Here is an 8,757-nt window from a genome sequence, read left to right as displayed (position 1 = left end):
TTTCTAGACATGGTAAATATGAACGACAAAGCAGTTTTAACATAGTTTGAGTGAAGGAATTAATTTTATAGATAAAATCCCAAGAGTCTGCAGAGAAAAGAGAGTGAATGCGAAGTAGACTTTAACACGGCTATGGGAGCGAGCCGAGTGTCGGCTAACCGGGAGAATTGCTTGAAAGAAACGCGACACTGAATGAGCGGTCAGAACAAAGCCTCAATACGGGATTCTCGTGGTGTTTTTGTTGCTGCCTTGTCTTTTGCATAGAGTAAAAGACAAGGCAGCCATCGAAGAGGGCCCGATTGTTCCTACTTGGTCAGCCGAGGAGCAAGGGGGGGGGGGGGGGGGGGGCAAGCGTCTCAACCAAGCAAAGCTCACCACGCCTGATGCCCTGCTCCCGCAGTGACGCATAATCGTACTCTGGTTTCTCTTCATAACATACAAGTCTTTCGCCTTTTACTAAAGACTTCCGTGGAGAGCAGCACTAATGAGTTGTTTCTATTATTGGCAGGCTTTACCTTTGCGGGTGAAGCCCTTTCTGTCTGTGCAAAAGAAATCTTGCTACTTTGCAGAGTGACTTCTCTGAGTAGAGTCGCCTTACTTGTTGCGACTGTGCCGATGTTCGAAGCTGGAGTGCAAAGTTGTTGCTTGAATGGTGCTTGCTGGAGCATGCGGGAGTGCAAAGTTATACCATTTAAAAGGGCTGAAGAGTGCTCAGTGCAGCGGGTGGGCGGAGGTGCAACGTGACACTCTGGCCACCTATGGCCATAAAAAGAACACTGCTACAAGTGCGCATTGTGCCAGCAAGGGCCCTCGGACCTGAAACAGTGGATAGTTATCGCTTCTCTGCCTTTTGGCTAAGATCAAGTGTAGTATCTGTTCTTATCAGTTTAATATGTCCTCTATACGAGGACAACATATTAAATGGATTTTTAATAATAGGAGTTGAAAAAGAAGCTTGCTCCGTTCACTCCAAGCCTCGACCCGGTACTGCAGTGCCGCTGGGAACGGTGCGCTCTCCTCTGCTCTTGTGAAAAAGCAAACAGCGGTGCAGGATGGAAGTTTCAGGGAGCCCAAGATGAAACTTTCTTTTAATCTGCTGAGAAAAGAGAGTGAATGCGAAGTGGACTTTAACACGGCTCTGGGAGCGAGCCGAGTGCGGGCTAACCGGGAGAATTGCTTGAAAGAAACGCGACACCGAATGAGTGGTCAGAACAAAGCCTCAATACGGTGTTCCCGTGGTGTTTGTGGCTGCCTTGTCTTTTGCACAGAGTAAAAGACAAGGCAGCCATCGAATAGATTGTTTCTACTTGGTCAGCCGAGGAGCAGGGGGGGGGGGGCAAGCGTCTCAACCAAGCAAAGCTCACCAAGTAGGAACAATCGGGCCCTTTTCGATGGCTGCAACACCTGAAAGAGATATTGATGCGAGACCCGATCAAATGCTTTTTCAAAGTCTAAATTTAAGATGACAAGCCGGGTGTTTCTGTCTCTAGCGTAATCAATGATGTCTCGAATCAGTACGAGGCTGTCGGTGAGTTGTCTCCCTGAGATGGCACAAGCTTGGTCTGGGTGAATTACCTCCTCTAAAACAGAGGACATCCGTGTCGCTAAAACCTTGCTAAAATGTTTACAGTCAAAGTTTAAAAGTGTGATGGGCCTCCAATTCTTTAGGTCAGTCTTATCATTTTTTTTATAAAGTAGAGTCACTATTCCCACTCTAAAACTGTCAGGCAGTCGGTCGAGTTTTTCAAAATCTTTAAAAACATCTAAAATGTCTGATGATAAAAGGTCCCAATAGGTCAGATAGAATTCTGCAGGAAGCCCGTCTAAACCCGGAGCTCGACTTCTCTTAAAACCTGTTAGGCATTTTTTTAACTCTAAAGCAGTAAAATTCTGTGTCAAGTGTGCATTCTCTTTTACGGTTTTGTCAACGAATTTTAAGATTTCTGCCGATGTTTCCAAGTGCACTGGTTTCTCTTTGTACATGTTACTATAAAAGGTATGTACAGTTTCAATCATCTCTTGTGTGGATTTTGTTAAAAACCCATCTTCTCTTTTTAGATTTTGAATACACTCCTTTTTATTTATAACTTTCTTTCTTTTTCACCTTCCTCAATTTCCTGCTCCCTGCTTCTTACAAAAATTCCTTTACTCTTTATTTCTGCTAAAACTGACATTTCCTTTTTGACATCTTTGATTTCTTCTTTAAAGTCTATGCCACACTGATTTAGTTTAAAGTAGCGCTGTAAGCGTTTATGTAGTCCCATCATACATCTATTGTCTTTCCTTTTTTTACGTTTACCTTGCTGTTTAAAAAAAGTCTGGGTCGTTTCCTTCACCATTTCCCACCATTGTGCATGTGTTTCGTAGAGGTCTTGAAGGGTCTGCCACTCTTTATAACATTCCCTGTACTGACTGACTATGATTTCATCCTCCAACAGGGAACAGTTGAGTTTCCACAGACCACTTCCTACCGTCACACCAGAAGGGGGTGAAAGGGTGCAGGAGAGCATAAGGTGGTCTGAAAAGAAAACAGGGGTTAATCTAACATCAGTGGGTGGGCAATCTCTAGTAAAGAAATAATCAATGCGAGAGGCTCTGGTGCCATCATGACTAAACCAGGTGAAGCCCTCCTCTCTGGGATGCATGGTTTTAAAACAGTCAGTAAGCTTAAAATCCCTGCATATGCCCTGAAGTAAAATCGAAGTCTTATCCACTTTAAAATCTACCCCTGCTCTTTTTCTATCTTTCCTGCTCAAGATACAGTTAAAATCCCCTCCTACAACTAAAGGTACTTGCCCTAGCATGTAAAGCTGTATATCTTCTAAAAGGTCATACCTTTCATTTTTTCCATTGAAACCATGAATATTTAAGAGGTTAAAGTCTTGCCCCATAAAATTCAAGTGTGCTAAAAGTGCCCGTCCGTCTCTCACCACTGTGCTACCTTTCACCAGAACATGCAGATTTTTAATTAGAATGGCCACACCATCATTTTTATTTTGATTTGAGCCACTCCATATCGATAAATGGGGCCACATTTCCTCCCATTGTCTATGGTTTTTTAAAAAAGGTAGTCCACATTCTTTTATTAAAAACACATCTGATTTTATGGAGTCTAAGAAGGATAAAATACTCTGGGCTCTTGTCTTTGATTTCACACTTCTCACATTTAGTGTTGAGAAGGTGAGAACCATTAAAAGCATAAAGGAAAGTAGGTATGTCATTTTCGTTTTTCTAAGTTATCAAAACAAATTACACACAGGTTATTTCTTGGGAAACTAGCTCTTCCTTCATTTCTTTAGGTGAAAAGTGAGTAGGGTGATCTATATTTCCTTTTCGGACTCTCGGTGTTGGCCTCTGACGCAATGTTGCATTTAACTTTGAGTCCCTGGGGGTTGATTGCAGAGCTGAAGTTAAAAAGGAGACCTCATTTGGTGAGTCGGAGGGGAAGACTCTAGGTTCTTCCACTGAAGAACTGTCTGAAAGGGACCTAACCCTTCCCCTCTTCTCTGATACCACTGGGGAATCAGAGGCTCAGATGCCGTCCTCTTCGGCTGTTGACCTTCGGGGAGGTGAGTATCTTCACTAGACTCCCCTGTCTGCTCTTCCTCCTCATTTAGCGTAGCTCCACCCTCTGCCTTTGAATTCTCACAGACTTCAACACTGAGTGGTGAGGCCTCTACAGGCCCCTCCCCTTTTTGCTCCTCACTTCCAATCCAAGCTTTTGGCGGGAAGTTTGAATTTATTTGGTCAACCTCTTCACTTTGTTCACCAACTGCCACCTTTGGTCCTTCTCTTTGTTGGCTTGACTGTGGCTTTACCGTCTTTAATTTGTTGGCAAAAGATTTAGGGCAATCTCTGAAGAGGTGATTTAATTCTCCACAGAGATTACATTTCCTGCCATTTGGACACTCTCCAAAAGTTTGCCCAATTTCTCTGCTCTTCCCACATAACACCTTGGTACAAGCCTCAACCAGGTGCCCATGCTCACCACACTTGCGGCAGAACTTGGGCTGCCCCTGGTAGTGGATGTAACCTCGGTTTTCAAGGTGGCCAGAGTGTCGCCCAACCACTGCACTGAGCACTCTTCAGCCCTTTTAAATGGTATAACTTTGCACTCCCGCACGCTCCAGCAAGCACCATTCAAGCAACAACTTTGCACTCCAGCTTCGAACATCGGCACAGTCGCAACAAGTAAGGCGACTCTACTCAGAGAAGTCACTCTGCACAGTAAGAAGATTTCTTTTGCACAGACAGAAAGGGCTTCACCCGCAAAGGTAAAGCCTGCCAAAAATAGAAACAACTCATTAGTGCTGCTCTCCACAGAAATCTTTAGTAAAAGGCGAAAGACTTGTATGTTATGAAGAGAAACCAGAGTACGATTATCCGTCACTGCGGGAGCAGGGCATCAGGCTAGTTGGCATAGCCACCTTCCCCATGGTGAGCTTTGCTTGGTTGAGACGCTTGCTCCCCCCCCCCCCTTGCTCCTCGGCTGACCAACTAGGAACAATCGGGCCCTATTCGATGGCTGCCTTGTCTTTTACTCTGTGCAAAAGACAAGGCAGCAACAAAAACACCACGAGAATCCCGTATTGAGGCTTTGTTCTGATCGCTCATTCGGTGTCGCGTTTCTTTCAAGCAATTCTCCCGGTTAGCCCACACTCGGCTCGCTCCCATAGCCGTGTTAAAGTCTACTTCGCATTCACTCTCTTTTCTCAGCAGACTCTTGGGATTTTATCTATAAAATGAATTCCTTCACTCAAACTATGTGAAAACTGCTTTGTCCTTAATATTTACCATGTCTAGAAAGATTTAAACAAAAAAAACAACGTTGTACTTTGCAGTAAAAGAAAGAGCAAATCTAAAGTTTCAGGAATCCGAGAATAAGCTTACTTTCATGAGTTCTTCACGATTTCGGATTTTGCTATGAAATGAATTCCTTCACTCAAACTAAATTAAAACTGCTAAACCGCTAATCTGTTATATGTAAGGCAGATGTCAAATTCACCGAAATAGGATCAAAGGGTATTCGGCCAATCGAGCTGTAGCAGCTTCGGTAAAAGAGTATAAGTTGAAGAGTTTGTGAATAAAGGTGTGCGCACACATAGTGTGCTGTAAGAAAATAGGCAGGGAGCAATGCCGGCTGGGGTATATGTTCTTGTATGTTGTCTGACTGTTTGATTTGAATGTGTTGTGTAAGTGTCCTGTTGAATGTTACATGTTTGGGCTTTGACACTTCACTGTGGTTGTTAACTGTGTGGTGTGTCCTGAAATGTTATATGTTTGGGCTGTGTGACATGCTTAATGCTTGTCAGTAGCTACCCACTTATTCATATATAGCAACTGACAACATAAGAAGTCCGGACATACTTTGATAGTAGTTGTAGAAGTATCCTTATTGATAATAGATCACTAATTCATAGTGATAGAACAGTAGATGAACAGGTGTTTGCACATGTCTCACGAAAATAAAATGGGTGTATGATTGCTGACGGCAGAGCAATACTGCCAAACTTATGAGTTCTTGTGGCAAACTTGATTTAGTGTCTTGACGTGTATACGCTGTTTCGCTGACTTGATTGTCACAAGAAACAAAGTGTGTTTGATAAGATCCGACCATTTTATTACGGGAGGATCAGTATGTATGGATTCTGATGTGACTGATAAACCCATTCGTATCTTAAGCATAATCTAATACGTGAGACAACGCCCTGGCACACGATAAAAAAAAAAAAAGAGAGAGAGCGTTTTTGTGTCCCCACAGTCCATAATGTAGAAAAGAGAGAAAAAAGCCTTTCTGATTTGGTGTGTGTGCTCATAGTGCAGAGTGTAGAGAAAAGAAAGCCGTTTTGGTGTCACGGGTGTTGTGACTTACACACACACATTTCTAAATTGAGAAAGGAAATTATTTTAGAGGAAGCACTAGAGTTTAGATCCCACATTTGTTGATAGGCATTCATTTATTTCCTCACTTCTGATGAAGTTTCAACAATAAACAACAAACTTTGTATTATGAGAAAGAACCAGACTCATTCTTCAGGAATCCGAAAATAAGCTCTATTTTATGAGTTATGCACGAATTCGGATTCTCCTATAAAAAGAATTCATTAACACAAACCAAGTTAAGACTGCTTTGTCCTTCATATTTATTCATGTCTAATCAAGTTTCAACGATAAACAACGTTGTACTTTGTAGAATGAGAAAGAACTTCTTCAGCAATAAGCATCTCTCGACATATGACGAAATACAGATTTTGCTATAAAATTAATTCCTTCTATCAGCCTGACTTAAAACTGTTTGTCCTCCTTATTTATCCACTTCAAATCAAGTTTCAACAATTAAAAAAAATTTGTAGTTTGAGAAAGAACAACTTAATCTTCAGCAATCAGTATAAAAAGAGGTGCAAATGCCAACCATACATACCTAAAAGGTGGAGCGGAAGTATTCAGCTGCAAGTAGGAGTGAATGTTCGACCATAATTTGTAAAAAGCGGGTAAGAAAAGGTTCGAATGCCCGACTATATATTAACAAAAGCGGGAGGAGAGGTCTTCGGATGAGAGTGGGTGAGAATTTCCAACCATAATCTATAAAATACGGTGAAAAAAAATATGTGAATGCCTCATAGAACACTAAAAGCGGAAGTGTTCGGCTGCAAGAAGGTGTGAATGTCCGACTATATTTGGTGAAAAGCAGGTGAAGCAAGGTCTGAATGCCCAACCTTACATCATCAAAAGCGAGATCAGAGGTGTTTGGCTGCAAGAAGGCCATAGTTTGCCAAAAGCGGGTAAGGTGTGAATGACCGACTAAATATCAACAAAAGTGGGGGCGGAGGTCTTCGGATGCAAGTGGGTGTGAATATCCCACCATACAAGTATGGTGGAGAGGAAGCTGTGAATGGCCGACCATAGTAAAAGGCGGTTGAGAGAAGGTGCGAATGTCAAACCATACATAATCAAAACAGGGAGCGGAGGTGTTCTGCTGTAAGAAGGTGTGAATGTCCAACCATAGTTGGTAAAAAGCGGGTAAGAAAAGGTTAAAATACCCGACTGTACACAATCAATAGCAGGAGCGGAGTTGTTCGGCTCCTAAAAGGTGTGAAAGTCCGACCATGGTTTGTAAAAAGCGGGTAAGAAAAGGTGCGAATGCCCGACAATGTATGATCAAAAGAGGGAGTGGAGGTTTTCGGCTGCAAGAAGGTCTGAATGTCCAACCATAATTTGTAAAAACCGGGGAAGAAAAGGCTCGAAAGCCCGACTATACACCATCAAAAGTGGGAGCGGAGGTGTTCAGCTGCAAGACGGTCTGAATGTCCATCAATAATTGCTAGAAAACATGAAAGAAAATTTTCGAATATCAAACTGCACATGATCATAAGCGGGAGAGGAGGTGTTCAGCTGCAAGAAGGTGTGAATGTCTACCCATAATTACTGAAAAATGGGAAAGAAAAGGTGCGAATGCCTAACCATACATCATCAAAAGAGGGAGCGGAGGTGTTCCGCTGTAAGACGGTGTGAATGTCCGACCATAGATGGTAAAAAGCGGGTAAGAAAACGTTAAATTACCCGACTGTACACAATCAAAAGAGGGAGCGGAGTTGTTCAGCTAAGAGAAGGTGTGAAAGTCCAACCTTGGTTTGTAAAAAGCAGGTAAGAAAAGGTTCGTATGCCCGAATATACACCATCAAAAGCGGAAGCGGAGGTGTTCGGCTGCAAGATATTGTGAACGTCCGACCAAAGTTTGTAAAAAGCAGTTAAGAAAAGGTTCGAATATCTAACCAAACATAATCAAAAGCGGGAGCAGAGCTGTTCGACTGGAAGTAGGTGTGAATGTCAGATCATAATTTGCAAAAAGCTGATGAGAAAGGGTGAGAATGCCCGACTATACACCATCAAATGCGGGAGCGGAGTTGTTCGGCTGTGAGTAGGTGTGAATCTCCAACCATAATTGCTGAAAAATGTGTTAGAAAAGGTAAGAATGCCGGTCCATACATCATCAAAAGCGGGAGAGGTGGTGTTCGGCTGCAAGTAGGTGTGAATGTCCATTAATAATTGCTTTAAAACATGAAAGAAAATGTTCGAATATCAAACCTTACATGATCATTAGCGGGAGAGGAGGTGTTCAGCTGCAAGAAGGTGTGAATGTCCAGCCATAATTACTCACAAACGGGTAAGAAAAGGTACTATTGCCAGACCATATATGATCAAAACAGGGAGCGGAGGTGGTTCAGCTGCAAGAAGGTTTGAATGTCCGACTAAAGTTTGTAAAAAGCGGGTAAGACAAGGTGTGAATGCCCGACAATGTATAATCAAAAGAGGAGCGGAGGTTTTCGGGTGCAAGAAGGTCTGAATGTCCACCCATAATTACTGAAAAATGGGTAAGAAAAGGTGCGAAAGCCCAACCGCACATGATCATAAGTGGATGAGAAGGTGTTCGACTGCAAGTAGGTGTGAATGTAAGATCATAATTTGTAAAAAGCGGGTAAGAAAAGGTAAGAATGCCCAACCATAAATTATCAAAAGCGGCAGCAGAGTTTCGGCTGGTATTTATCAATGTCTAGATAGATTTCAACAAAAAACAACGTTGTACTTTGCAGTAAAAGAAAGTGCAAATCAAAAGTTTTAGGAATCCGAGAATAAGCTTATTTTCATGAGTTCTGCACGATTTCGGATTTTATGTATAAAATGAATTTCTTCACGCAAACTAAGTTAACACTGCTTTGTCCTTCATATGTACCCATTTCTACATATATTTCAAGCATA

At 42.3% G+C, this 8,757-nt stretch overlaps 3 non-coding genes across 3 annotated transcripts; 2 read left to right on the top strand and 1 right to left on the bottom strand.

Annotated features, from left to right (window-relative positions):
* The first annotated feature begins 412 nt into the window (after positions 1–412).
* Positions 413–526, top strand: LOC140287969 (U5 spliceosomal RNA). The gene has a single exon (XR_011911908.1). It is a non-coding gene; the product is annotated as a U5 spliceosomal RNA (small nuclear RNA).
* A 308-nt stretch (positions 527–834) lies between these two features.
* LOC140287968 (U2 spliceosomal RNA) lies at positions 835–1,018 on the top strand. Its single transcript, XR_011911907.1, has one exon. It is a non-coding gene; the product is annotated as a U2 spliceosomal RNA (small nuclear RNA).
* A 3,245-nt stretch (positions 1,019–4,263) lies between these two features.
* On the bottom strand, positions 4,264–4,377 carry LOC140287970 (U5 spliceosomal RNA). The gene has a single exon (XR_011911909.1). It is a non-coding gene; the product is annotated as a U5 spliceosomal RNA (small nuclear RNA).
* Between the last annotated feature and the right edge of the window lie 4,380 nt (positions 4,378–8,757).

This window comes from Leuresthes tenuis, unplaced genomic scaffold (assembly GCF_036924035.1).
Source record: "Leuresthes tenuis unplaced genomic scaffold, fLeuTen1.0.hap1 SCAF_190, whole genome shotgun sequence".
Lineage (NCBI taxonomy): Eukaryota > Metazoa > Chordata > Actinopteri > Atheriniformes > Atherinopsidae > Leuresthes > Leuresthes tenuis.
Note: the sequence above shows the minus strand (reverse complement) of the source record. Positions and strands in the feature narration are given on the sequence as shown.